This window comes from Ixodes scapularis, unplaced genomic scaffold, assembly GCF_016920785.2.
Source record: "Ixodes scapularis isolate PalLabHiFi unplaced genomic scaffold, ASM1692078v2 PGA_scaffold15__6_contigs__length_5221840, whole genome shotgun sequence".
Taxonomy (NCBI): Eukaryota; Metazoa; Arthropoda; class Arachnida; order Ixodida; family Ixodidae; genus Ixodes; species Ixodes scapularis.
In genome coordinates, this window is record NW_024609841.1 from 3,203,466 (window position 1) to 3,218,184 (window position 14,719).

Consider the following 14,719-nt stretch of genomic DNA (forward strand, 5'->3'; position numbering starts at 1 on the left):
CTTGAACGTTTGAACAACACCTAAATCGTGAAGACTGGAGTGCGGTGCTATCTAGCACATCGGCTGACTACTTTCTTGGTAGATTCATTATTTTGTGCGATCGTTGTTGTCCTTTCCGATTTCCCCGCAAATCTCGCAAACCCTGAGTTACGCATAAAATAAAACAATAAAATTAAAAATGCCGTTTGTCACCGATTTGTGCGCATAAAAGAAACACAACTATCGTCTTTATTAAAAAAAAAGAAGAAATATTTACTAGCCCGAATTTTTAGACATGCAAAACGTGCATACCACAATATTTTGTTTGAAGGTGATAAGAGAACGAATGATGTTTCGAAAAACTATCAATTCCTTATTTAAACATAGGTTGCAGGAAGAGAGGTCAAGAGAAATTACAATTGATGATATAGAAGTAAGTGGCGTGGCTTTAGCAGAAAATTTAATGAATATTTCGTTGAGCTTGTACAAAGCCTACATTCAGAAGATGCTTCGAGATAGGTACTGAGTGGCAACGAAAGTTTGTTCGTTTTACTTACTGATGAAAATACAATAATTTCAGCGTTTCGAAATAAAATAAAAAATCCTCCGACATTTATAATCTTCAAAATAAACTAACTAAATATATACTATGGTTGATTGTTCCATGTTTGATGCACATTTTCAATCTAGCACTAAACAATGGAACTTTTCCTAAAAAATGAGGGTAGCAATGTGGATGCTTGGGCTAGTTGGTGATTCATGCTTGGATGGAACAGCGCGGGTGAACAGTCACACTCACATGCACACAAGAAGGAAAAGTCACAGCGCTGCTAGTCTGTTTCCTTCTTGTGTGCACGTGAGTTTGACTGTTCATCCGCGCTGTTCCATCCAAGAGGGTAGCAAAGGTATCAGTTCTCTACAAAGTCGGAGATAAAAATATTTTGGGAAATTAATGACCCATTTTTATTTTGCGTGTATTTTCTAAAGGAATGGGAAAAGTTGTGCATCAATGGTTAAATAGCCTTTGTGTAAAATCTTAAATATTTGCTCCCTGTTAGTATGCCGGGTTTTAGGAAGGGTCGTTTGACTGAAATTGCATTGACAAAACAAAGGGAGTGAAAGCACGTAACACAAATACCTTTCATACGGTGAATATTCTCTTGGCGAAAATAAAATTGATATATTAGAAAGTGTAAAAGTTTTTGGTATAGTTTTTAATCAGTATAAGATGTGGGATGAAACTTTGCAGCATATATGTAAAAAAAGACTCTCCAGGATTGATACAATTTATACATCATGACATACTCCCCATTTCGGGTTTGCTGCTCATCTATAATTCTCTTTTTAATTCGCAATATGACTACTGCTTTTTAGTTTTGGAAAGCATGACATAAAAAAAAATGTTAAACAAATTTAAATTTAAAAAAGCTCCATTTAGTATTATATGCCACAGTCCTTACGACAGTCACTCGAAGTCACTCTTTAATAAATTTAATTCAGTGCAAATTCTAAGTCATTACGACTTTAAACTTCCCCTTTCCTACAAAAAAACTATTTTGAAAACAACGAAAATATTTATTCAACAATGTCCAACCTTGAGCGAAGAAAAGTAATTCATGAAAACTTCTGTGTAGAAAGAAAAAATAGTGCCGCACTCCAGAACAAACTTTGGAATTGAAATGCTAAGGTATTGGGAAGCAAATCGAGCAGTCACGCCTCTAGCCGTATGCTTCAGCTGTGGGGACAACAAACCGAATTTTCTTCTTTGTCTTTGATCCCAGAAGTCTAATATGACGATTCGAAGGCCGCTCTTCGTGCGACAAAAGCAATGGTCAAAGCGAAGCGCTCGTGCCCAGACCATGCTACACGAGGTTAAATTTTTGTAGCGTGAGCTACACTGGCCGAGGTTGAGCAGTTTCGCGTGGCTCGAATAATGAGCTAAGCTCCGTGCTGCGCATGCGCGATGAGCAGTGACGTCACACGGCGCACAGCTGGCGCGCCGGAGCCGCCGCCGCCGCGCGCTCCGCCGCTGCCGCGCCCTCCTCGCCGGTCTGCACATCCTAGAGGAGTGACGTCATAGCCGCGGCAGACGCACTGGCGCCGCCGCGTGCCCAGCTGTGCGTCTCCGTTGCGCAGTAGCCAAGTCTGACGCTGCACCGGAGCCGCTTGATAGCGCCTCTCAATTTGTGCGCATAAGCTCACGCTACGTATATCCTGGCATAGCCGAGCTAAGCCACCGCAACGTTTTTTTTTTTTTGTTAGGCTGCGCCTGTGGGCACCGAGCTGTTGGGACAACAAGTTCGATAAAGCGCCCCTTATTGTTCGATCTCCTGCCCAATACACTTCCCTATCTTCTAAATCGTTTAGACACACTGAACATATATATAATTTGTTTCAACTTCGAAAAATATATGCACAATATTGATTAAGGTATCCGTCAGTGTTTAACTACTGGAATTCGAACTAAATGCATAATCACTATTAATATTTGTTTGTGTTCTTATATTTTACGTCTCTGCTTGTGCGTAAATTATTTATCTGTCAGTGTTGAAAATACTTGAATGCAAACTGAATCTATGTTCATTATTCTATTTTAAGTTGTTTTCTTATATTTTTATGTCTGTGATTCCGTTAAGCGGCGTTTCTTCATTTTTATGATCTGCTATCTGTTGGCGAGTGATTTCATCTTCATTCACGCTTCGCGATATTTTCTGTTTGCCGCCCAACAATGAGCCAAGCAGACTGCTTCGAATTTGCTTTTTTGCGAGCGGTTTTTGGTTTCGCGAATGGTTTACCACTGCTCTGTGATATGCAGGGCTGACGAAGGAATTGTGGCTCGAGGAACAGCAAATGTAAGATGTAAAGTGCGCGAAGTGACTCAGTATTGGTTTTCTGCATTTAACATCACAATGCTGACGACGAGAATATTGAGTGACTCCTTTGGAAACACAAGTTTTCGATCACTGAAAACAACTCTGGAAAAATACTGTAACTTTAAGGTGCACCTTAATTTATAGATGAGTATTGATGATTTACTTGGAACAGAAACAACTTGAATTACTTTGTGTTAGATGAAAAGTTTCCTTTGCTTTTCTTTCGAGTTGTGACTTTATTGTAATAGAAAATTACATTTGTAGTTTTCATTCCTTTTTTTTACGCCCTGGCATTGCTGAAATATGACGTTCCATAACTGATGACCGAATTTGAAGGTAGAAATCAAGCTTAACACTCCGATCTAGCGCTCCGTTTCGCTCGTATTCAACCTGAAGTAAATCTTTCTTCCTTGGTAATTTTTGTGTTATTTAAATGCAAAGCAGATGCAAATAGAACGCATCCAATGATAGAAAAGCGGTAAATTAAAAAAGAAAATTGGCGGGGATTATTTTTGAATCATTTTTTCTGTACATCAACATCGAAAACTGGTGTGACTGAAGTCACGATATAAATTATGATTTAAATCACGATTTAAATAATAATAATTTCTAAAAAGAAACGCGGATATTTTGGCCAAACTTTCTAAACTAAGGGAACATGTTACCTCCTATCCAACTCGTTCGGCGGCACGTTGGGCTGTGCCTCTTTGCCATAACAACTATTCCATGCAGTCTCTAAAGTATATGCTACCTACTGTACTAAATTTCCTCTTTTAAAAAAAAAATGTTTATATAATGTCTGTCACAATGCAAGATTTATTTTCTTATTTGAATTGAATGTATTACTTTTCTGCGATAGGTTATAATCTATTTTTGTATACAATGTTGATATTTTTGCTGTTGCTTTGTATTTCTAATCTGTCATGTGGAACTGTAAGGGAGCAGGGGGCTTCGTCAAGCTGTTAAACAGCTTTTTCCCTCTGTTTCCTCCATTCCTGTATCGAATGGAAAATAAACTTCATTATTATTATTATTATTATACACCCCGTGCAGCGCTCCCCACCGTTTCCGAAAACATAGAAGCCTGGATGGGTGGGGTGCAGAGCGAGAAAACTCAATATGATTATAATGCAATTAAATGCAAAGGTGCAATCGAGCTGGACAAGAATGACGGAAATAATCCCTGGAGAAGGGGAACAAGAGGGACAAAGGACAAACACAAATCTCCAATCACAGCTAAATGACTTGTGCACGACCGAAAACATCCACCTGCTCCGGGTATCAAACCCGGGACCTCTCCATTTGAACATTTCCAGCGGAGAGCTTATTGTCTCTCTTGTTCCCCTTCTCGTGGGATTATTTTCGTCATTCTTGTCCAGCTTGCTTGCACCTTTGCATTTAACTGCATTATAATCATAACCTTAATTTGCAAACCTTTAACCCTTGTTGGTGTTAGACTGGTGGCAGCTGATAAAACCTGTCTGCTCTACTGACGTCTAAACCCTGGTTTGCCCAGTTGGTAGAGCGCTCCACTGAAAATGGGGAGGTCCCGGGTTCGACACCCGCACCAGGCGTATTTTTTTTTCGGTTGCGCACCAGTCTCCAAGCTGTGTTCGGAGATTTGTGTTTTTCCTTTGTCCCTCTTGTTCCCCTTCTTCAGGGATTAATTTCGTCGTGGTCGAAACCTCAATATGCAGACCGTTTCTTTAGGAAGGAGTCGGCACTCTTAGCGACGCGGCTAGGCCTTAATTCCCGGAAACAAAATATTTAAACTTATATTTTTTGTTTAGAGGTAGTCTATGTTGCGTCGGCAGCCCAGAAACACTAGCCTAGACTGGTATTTCCGGGCTGCCAGGAGAGAAGTCAAGAAGGCTAATTTTAAAACAAATAAAATATTTCAAAATTGCGTGTGATGGAGGCCTGTGAAGTTCCGTTGGAATGTCGCCACGTCATAAGTTCCTAAAGGCTGGTTCACACATCTGCCTTGTTTGCGTTCGGATGCAACCGAAATGCGCATAACGGCAAAGTTACCGGGACAAGCGTTCGCCGGACACAGCATGGCAAGCGATGCTAGGGGTACCTTCGCGAAGCATTCCATGATTAGCGTTTATTGGGCTGTTTCGGTCGTTACGGTCGTTTCGGTTGCACGCGAGTGGAACCGTTGCATATGTGTGAAACAGCGTTAAGATGCAGCGCCAGTTCGGGGCCGTATGGCTCTCTCGTGAAGTTACTTAGTCTTCAATGTGACTCGGCGGAGAACGCTAACGTGGTTACTACGTTATATATGTTAAAACTTCCACAGTGCTTCTGCAACGCGCGTTTCATACCATCAAGATCGTCGTTCTTTGCAGACGTTAGGTTGGAGCTTGATCTGAGGATGCGAGGACCTCTACCAAGCCACCCATAGGCCCTCAGCGCCTGGCTATGATTAACGTTGGCGGAATAGGATATGCACCTGGCCACGTGGCCGCTTGTTCTGGCTCCGAGTTGAGGGGATGAACGACGCTTATATTTCTCGAATTTTTTGTGGCTCCTGCCATTGTCTAGAAAGAAAGACTAAAGCAAATTTATTCAGTTTTTAACGTTAGGGAGTGATTCTAAGTAGAATTTAAAGAAAGTAGAAAAATCGTTTCATACCCCCTTGAAGGGGGCAGTGGAACACCCTTTGTACTTTGCGCAAATACCACTTAGAATGAATCCCTGGCATTTATGACCAATGGAACACGGGTTTGTTTTTCTCCGCACAGAATAAACGTCGCATAGATAATTAAAGGAAAACGAGCAGCGTTTACCCCCTCAACTCGCTGCCAAAATATGCAGCCACGTGATCTAGAGCCGATCATATGCCGCCAATATTGATCATAGCCATGGGCTGAGCTTGGCATAGCGCAGGACACGCGCTGAGTTACAGACATTGTTAGGACATCGTCCTTGCAGCGATTGGACACGGGCCACTGCCCGAATGCTTTTTGAGCAATTGATTATCACGAGCACAAATCGAGTGCTCACGCAAAGCTTGGGTCCAATTTATGGGCCGCATTCAAATACCGTCACTGGGGGATACAACGACCCCCATGCTACGTCATCAAGTACTGCGGATGAGAAATTGAAAGAAACCGCTCACTTTTCTCCTTGACATTACACCGCAACAAAGTGGTTTCTTAGACAATGGTGTTGCGTGCGAGTATACTTGAGTTTCAATAGTGCCAATAAACCCGTGTAAAGGGAAAAACATTTCAACACAAAATCGGTTGCGCCGCCCCTTTAAGTGTAAACGGAGTGTGGCACGGTCTCAAACGCAGAGAAACCCAAAACCTTCCACGCAAAGGTCTTGCATACTGTTGCCAAGAGACCGGAAAAAATGTAATTCATGTTTTTGTTGGGTCGTGGCGCGGGTTCGTCATTTCGCTCTTCCAAATGGAAGCGCAAGATTATGATCTTCAACCAGAGTGGGATGTTTGTCGACGCTGGGATACGCCAGGGCACAGTTAATCTTCCAGCAAATGTTAAGAAATACTCCGGAATAAAAGTGAAAGAAAACGCGACATTTGAGAATTCCAACAAACATGTATCTCTCCAAGTTTTCGCCGGAAGGGAAACTTTCAATAATGCACGAAGGATCTGCGTCGAGCGCATTTTATTGTGCTTGTTTAAGTTTGCCAGGCTTTGAGAACCGATGGCGAGGAAAAGATTCAACATTTTTTCGGGCTGTTTAATGTCCCGTTTTTCACTCTTACTATGGAACTGAAAGATGTATGCCCACGAGGAAGCGCCAGCGAGGAACATCGATGTAACGAACCATTTAATGTGTTCACATCTATAAAACACATGAAGGTAAACGTGTTGCGTTTTGGTAAGCCGGAGAACACCCGAAACGACGCTGATGCTACAAAATGTAGATTCATTCATATTTTTAGTTGAAACAATTCTCTACCACATATTTTAGTGTTCATAATAAGTGGCGCACGATCTTTTTACGAGTCAGCAGCCGCCAGTGTGCGCGAGGACACGCAACGAAATTCACATCACACTCCTCCATTTACGCGATGACAGTGAAATGTGTGGGCGCCGGGGGAACGGAGAATAAAAACAGGCTCTTCATCTCCACTGTGGGGTCTGGTGTAAAACGTAGACGATTAATTGGTCTAACAAGCACGTAACATTCACTTGTCGAGATGAAAGCCTGTCTTTATTCTCCTTTTCCCCGGAGCCCACACATTTCAGTCATCTCAGGCGTGAATAAAGGACTGTGACGTCAATGGACCTTTTCCACATACCGACGGCACCAGGCGGTGGCTGCACGAACTAAAAACCGAGGAAGTGACCTACCTGCGCTACCAATCGATACTGGGAGCTACGCTACCAGTTGCTTCGCTCTCTGAGCTGCGTCGCGTGCCCAACGCGACTTTAAAGAGGGAAATCCGTAGCGTCCACCAAACGTCGTGTTTTTCTTTCCGTCCACTTTCTTTTTTTGTGTAACACAATTATATATATGCTGCAATTACGTGTTCTACTCGTCGATCTACAGCCTCATTCCGAATTTCCTCGATTTTTCGTGCCGACTTCCACCGCTTGGCATCGGGCGCTCGCGCGTGCGCAGAACGCTTCTCGGAGAAGGTCCATTTTGTTATGTGTGCTCGCGCACACCGCCGGCTGGTGACTTGTGGAAAGATCGTGCGCCACTTATTATGGATACTAAAATGTTTGGTTCTGTATGCCTTTAAGCTAGATCAAGGCAAAACGATAAACACTCCGACGGAATCCTTTCTTCTTCCACCATTTCTCTCTTTCACCTTCCTCTCCCCTTCTTTCAGTCACACGTTATTTTTCTGATGGCGGCGATGAGGCTAAGTCGTCGGGAAGCCAGTGTGCTTTAAAATGGCGAGTGATGTATTTCTTGGAAATACGCAATTTGGGCAGTGCTTCTGCATACGACTGCTCATATGCTCATATGTACTGTCTCGAACAATGTTCTGCAGTGTTTTTTGGCTTCCTGGTCTCACATAAAAGATTTTTTCCGTTCGTCGGCCAGATCATTTCCATAGGTATTCTCATGTCAAATAGAAGTATTACGATTAATCACTGTCAATAGGGTCGTTAACGTGTACCATTAATCGGTGATCGTACGAAACTGCGCGATACTGTTAGCACGAAAGCGACATCAGTGTTTTCTTTTTCCTTGCTACTTAGCAGGTGTATTGACTATCATCAAATTGCAAAAGCTTACCTTAGGTACCCGAATGAGCACTTTTCATCAAAGTACCAGTTTTGATGAGAGCCTTTTAATTTTGAGACAAAAACGGAAAACAAAACGGCGACAGCTTGTCCGTGCCAACAGTGTCGCACTCTGTATACATCGGTGCAATCCATGTCCGTGTTAAAACAGTCGTCTCTCGGAGCACCCGAGAACACAATAGAACGCCACGTACGTGGAACACTCTATTGAATTCTTCAACGTCTTATTCCTACTTTTCTGCACTGCACTTCTGGAGTCAAAAGTACGATTTACGAAGGCAGCTTGGCGATGAACGAGGCCGGAAACATATTTAGAACTTGTGTAATGCCATCGACGCTGGATCTATTTCAATTGACGTTTTTAAACAATATTTTATCGCGTTCAAGTTTTTTTCTGAATAAGCTCTAGAATTTATGGTTCCCCTTTATGCTATATGTATATTGCGCATCATTAGAAAACGAAAGCGATCGATCAGCACAAAAATAAAAAAATAAATTATTCGATTAATGAATGAATGTTTGAAACTACCAATAAAGTCTGTGATGCGACAGTCAGCATGACGTTTCACATGCTCACGCAATGCTCAGTATCACCCCTCGATGTAACGCCTGAGCCTTTTTTTCTCTTTTCAGCCTCATCTCTCGCCGAGCTCTTTCCGGTGACCGCAGTCAATAAAGAGTTTTAGTGAACCGTTTTCGCATATCCGATACGGCACGGTACGATGGGCCTTCCAGTAACTGCTCATATGGGAATATTCTGTGGTAGCGCATGAGCAGTTCGTACCGGAGATAACACCGTACCGTGTCGGATGTGCAAAAACGGTTCCCCAAAACTCTCTATTGGCTCTCCGAGTGCTGCGCGGGAATGTAGACAAACAATATATATATATATATATTGTTACGAAGAAGACGACGATGACCGTCTTTATCGGGCCGCTGGCGGTGGGGCTCGCTCCAGCGCGAGCTGGAGCGGGCAGTTCGATTAAAAGATCGAGGCTCAAACGGACCGCTCTTGTCCTTGCTCTTGATTTCCATCGTAACATCGTGGTGGAGGTGAGGGTCTTTCCTCTTCGCCTCTCCGCACGCTAATCACTACGCTTCTCCGAAGCCACCAACGGCCCTCTACGCTGGCCATGTCACAAGGTGAAGCGGCAGGCACTCCGGCGCTCCGCCCTGGCTCAGTGCCCTATCGCCAACGGCACCCTCCGACGTTCGCCGGCTTCGGCACCGACGACGTTGACGACTGGCTGCGAAGCTTCGAACGAGTAAGCACCCACAACGCATGGGACGACACCCTGAAGCTCGCAAACGTGGTATTTTATCTACGAGACGCAGCTAAAGTGTGGTTCGATAACCATGAAGACAAAATCTCCTCATAGGATGCCTTCAAAGCGAACCTGTCGGATGTTTTCGGATGTCCCGTCAGCCGCAAAGAAGATGCTACACATAGACTTGCTACAAGAGCCCAGACTGCAAGCGAGTCGATTACCTCTTACACCGAAGACATCCTCGCGCTGTGCAAACGCGTTAACGCAGCCATGCCCGAGTCAGAAAAGGTCGGCCATATAATGAAAGGAATTGCCGAGGACGCCTTCACCATGCTGACGTCACGAAACCCACGGACTGTGAAAGAACTTCGGGAAGACTGTCAGCGCTGGGAAGGGCTTCGAAATAGGCGCATACCTCGCCCTGAGGCCGTCCACCGACTTCAGAATTCTGTACCATCCTCCGGAGTCCCTTCCACTGTTGACCTTACTACTACCATTCGAAAAATAACCAAGGAGGAGCTTGCCTAGCTATTCCCGCGTGGTTGTCACCATCAACAAGACGACTCATCAAGCCCCACGCCAGATGATCTGCGAGCTCTCATTCGCACCGAGCTGGCGCAATCAGGAGCTCCACACGCTCAGACGGTATGTGCTACGGCCTCGGCACCACGTTACACCTTCGAGCCAGAACAGATTCCGCAACAGTCAAGATACTTCCAGAACTCGGGACTACAACGCCCATGGTCACAGCCCTATTACCCGGTTATCCGTCGACCGACCTGCTTTTATTGCGGGATAGCTGGCCATATTGCCCGTTTCTGTCGCCGCCGCATATCGGATATTTCAAGAAGGACTCCCGATTTCCGCCCGTCCACCTTCTATGGCACGAACCAACCGCCCTCTTCCAACGAATACGACGACGACCTCCCACACAGGTACCAACGACGATCGGTATCACCCTCCAGTCGCAATGCTCGAGACCGAAGCCCTTCTCCCGGATACCGACGCCGCTCTCCTTTACGCACTGACCAGACCTTCCCCAAGTCGTTCGTCGATGGGGAAAACTAGTAGAGGCAGCGAAAGGGTGTCCAGCTGCTTCTGTTTTTCCTTGACGTCCGCCACCGACTCCGCCAACATTCAACTTATTAGACGTTTTCATTAAGAAGGTAAGATTCAAGGCACTTGTTGACACTGGAGCATCCATTTCAATCATTCGTGAAGATGTACGCAAAATGTTTAGACTTGTTTGTACTCCTTGGAATGGTGGCACTCTTCGCAGTGCGAATGCGACTTTACTTAATCCTCTTGGTATCGTTTCCGTCGAACTCACCATTCAAAATGAACCTCACAGGAATTGCTTTGTTATCCTTCCTGACTGCACCCATGACATCATTTTAGAATGGGACTTCTTAGCCACTCGACGTGCCCTTATAGATTGCGCGACTAAATCGATTCATTTCAGCGATCCAATACCTTACTCCCAGCCATTTTCTCGCCCATTCGTTAATTTTCGTGCAACGTCTCATACTCGTATTCCACCATTGACTGCAGCACTCATCGAATTAGAAGCTGACGTCAATGACTCTACATATTTGCTCGAACCAAACAGAGACGTTTTGTTGCAGAAAGGTCTAGCTTTGCCTACCGTACTCGCACAGTCACAAAATAATCGAACCACTGTTTGGCTAGCAAATATTACTGAAATTCGCCAAGTTCTACCAGCTGGAACCTGCGTTTCAAGAACAAGTTTCAATGATCTCTTATATATCGACGCTGTCACTGATGAAAAGATGAAGCCTAACTCCTCTCACCGCGATCAGAAAGCGTTAAGTTTACTTCAGAAAACTATTAACACTCGTCTTTCACGTCATCGACAGGATACGCTCTACAATCTACTTTGTTCTTTCGTGGATGCCTTTGATATCAGTTATCCTCACTTAGGTCAAACTTCTGTTGTCCGACATACGATCGACACCAGCGATCAGAAACCACTACATAGTCGCCCTTATCGTGTCTCTTCCTCTGAAAGACTCATTATACAAGAACACGTAAGCAAGATGTTGCAAGAAAACATAATTGAGGAATCCTCGAGCCCATGGTCTTCCCCTGTAGTGCTCTTCAAGAAAAAAGACGGTACATGGCGATTCTGTGTTGATTACAGACGTCTAAACAAAATAACAAAACGAGACGTTTACCCTCTTCCTCGAATAGACGATGCTCTTGATCGTTTACATGATGCCAACTATTTCTCCTCAATAGACATGCGTACCGGATACTGGCAGATCACTGTAGATAAAAACGACAAAGAAAAAACAGCTTTCGTAACTCCCGATGGTCTTTACCAGTTCCGAGTAATGCCCTTCGGCCTGTGCAATGCGCCCGCCACGTTTGAGCGGATGATGGACACTTTACTTCGCGGCCTACGCTGGACAGCTTGTTTATGTTATCTTGACGATGTTGTAGTTTTCGCATCTACCTTTGAACAACATCTCTCCCCTACTGAAAAAAACCATTTGGCGCCTATATGAAAATAAACGGGTCCATACCGATAACAGTTTAACCATACCGGTCACCAGTTTGTCAAAGGGGTCCCCCGTATGAGCCATAACGGTCACCTATTTGGACAAAGAGGTCACTCCTTCGGCAAACGGGTCGCTCGTCTGGGTAAATGGGTAGCTCGTCTGGCCAAATGGGCGACTCGTTTGGGCAAAGTTGTCGCACGTTGGCGCAAACCGGTGACCATGTTGCAAACTGTACCTGTTTAATCAAACGGCTCTCCGGAGCCCGTTTGATATTGAACGTACAGATCGGCGGCGTGGGCACGCCTAGCGTTTCAGCCGTGGCAGCCAATGTTTCCGGAAGTCTGGGAGCGCCGGTTCATCGATTTCAGATCGTCGGCGTAATGCAAGTAATTATATTTATATTTCAATTGCGCTGATGTTCGCTTATACTGTAACTAAAACTAACACCTTTTTTGTTGCTGTTTTACCTGAAGGCGCGACGTTGGTGAGCCGATATTTTTGACAGAACTTTAAAACTTTGTCTATTTTTGTTGCCTCAATTTACTTATTCAGCTCGAATATCTCTCGCATAAGACGCGACCGCGTGAAAGAATGTACGTCTAGACTCCGTTTCACTTTAATTCAAGACGCAGCGAAGGTAGCACGCGTACACGCGGCTGCAAGAACATCGAGCATTGCGAGAGCACGCCCGCCGTTGCAGCAGTCAATCTACGAGCTCGCGCTGAGTACTTTCTTCGCTCCGGCGCAAGTCGAGCTTCTGGCCGCCCCGCCGCCATTTCTAAGGTTCGAGCGTGCTAAAATGCGCGCACGCGTGCACGCGTGTTTCTTTTTCGAGGTTACAAAAACACATCTCACTGGAATGCCTGGGGAGAGGGAGAGGGGCTGTCCCGGTGGTCCCGGCGCCTTGACCTCGCCCCCTCCCTCCTCTCTCGTCACCCCTGCCACGTGACCCGCAGCAACGCGCGAGATACACGCTCATAAGCACCGAGATCCGGAAGGGTGCGCCTGACAGCCGCTTTTTTCTTTGTCTGCTTGTTGTCATTTTCAGCTCGAACTTCGGGCGTCCACCTGCTTCGATCTGTCGCCTAACCCTGCGGTCTTATTATAGTCGGTTACAGGTTAAGAAGGTTGCGGTAAATGCCCCTCAAAGGGAATCCTATATCCCTCCGCCACCTCCGCATCCAATAGCGTCCCATCGTTCCCGTGACGTCGCGGCCAACGCGCGAGGAGGGTCTTGCCTTTCTGTACATATTTGCTTTATCTTTCGACTTCGACTTAGCATTGTGGAAGCCACGAGAGGGAGATTAGAGGTTTCCCCCACTGACGGAAACAAATACGACTTTCGGGGATTAGCTTCCCCCCCGATGGATACAAAGGCTGCTTTCAGGGGCTCGGTTCCCTCTCGAATGAATACTAAGGTCGCTTTCTTAAAAGGTGGGATCGGAGACAAGTTGGAATCCATTGAAGCGGAACAAGGAGCGTTTCCAGCGAACTCTTCTTTCGACTGCGGAGAAATTTGAAACGGGCGCATCACACTTGTGGGAGGAGCTTCTCCTACCTTCTTGACTTGTAACCGACTATAGGATGTCTCTCGACAACGTATTGGATGTGCACCAAAGCTCTCAGTGTTCGAAAAGTCCTACGCCTATATCGGCAATAAGCGATTCTTCAAAGAAGTCAGAAATTCTTGCGGTTTTGTTGGGTTTGGCAAATGACAGCTTGTGCGCCACATCGTGTTGAAACTTCCAAGGAGCCGTTCCTTCTCGTTTGTGCTTGTGTGGTGTCCTGCTTTGACCGTGTCGACAAATATCACGGATTACATCTTTCAAGTCCGCTATTCTTATGGTAAGTGAACTGCAACCTAGTTGGCAACGATCGACCTTTCTTCTACTCGTATTCTTCCAGATTATCTATATAATTATGCAGCCTCTATTCTCGCGGCAGCCGGGCGAATAATTTCCCGAAAGTCTACCTTCATAGTCCAGAATTACCTCGGTTCTTGTTTGGTTTGCTATCTTCCCAGTTGTATAAAAGCTTAGAGTGCCTCTCACATTTCACAGATCGCTTGCACGTTTGTACTTGTCTACAGAAGACGTAATAAATATTGAGAAGGATTGAACGCAATCTTTTGTGTCTGTTTTCCTGTCCATTTGCAAGCACCTACGTGAGCACATTTGTTCTACGTGTTTCCTCTATGTTATAAATAGGTTTATGAGTTTCGGAACGTCTTAAATAAGTTTAAGATAACCAACCCACCAGACGATTCCCATTTAGGGCTAGCGCATAATTTCCCGATTCGAATGGCACGTTTAAACGTGTGGTCACGTGCAAGGTCGAACGGGCACCTGTATCAAATGGGTGCCGTTTCAAATGGGTACCGTTTCGAGCCGGTACCGTTTCAAACGGCTACCCGTATCCCATAATCACGTTTGATCCAAACGGGTCGACAAGTTTGCACCCGTTTGATTTACCAGTTTGCCACCCGTTTTAATTTCAAATGGTTTTTTTCAGTAGTGTCCCGCCTTACTTTGGTCTTAAGATGCTTCCGTAAAGCAGGTCTACAACTCAACGTAAAGAAATGCGCCTTCGGTAATACGGAAATCCAAATCCTTGGCCATGTAGTCAGCCGTCAGGGAATATCCCCCGATCCAGAAAAGCTCCTGGCTGTCACAAATTTTCCTCGCCCTGCACATTTAAAAGCTTTGCGCTCTTTCCTTGGCCTGTGTTCTTATTTTTGACGTTTCATTCGCGGCTTTGCTGATTTATCCGAACCGTTGCAACGCCTCCTAAAAAAAGAATGTCCCTTTCGTGTGGTCCCAAGACCAAGAGCAGGCGTTTCTTT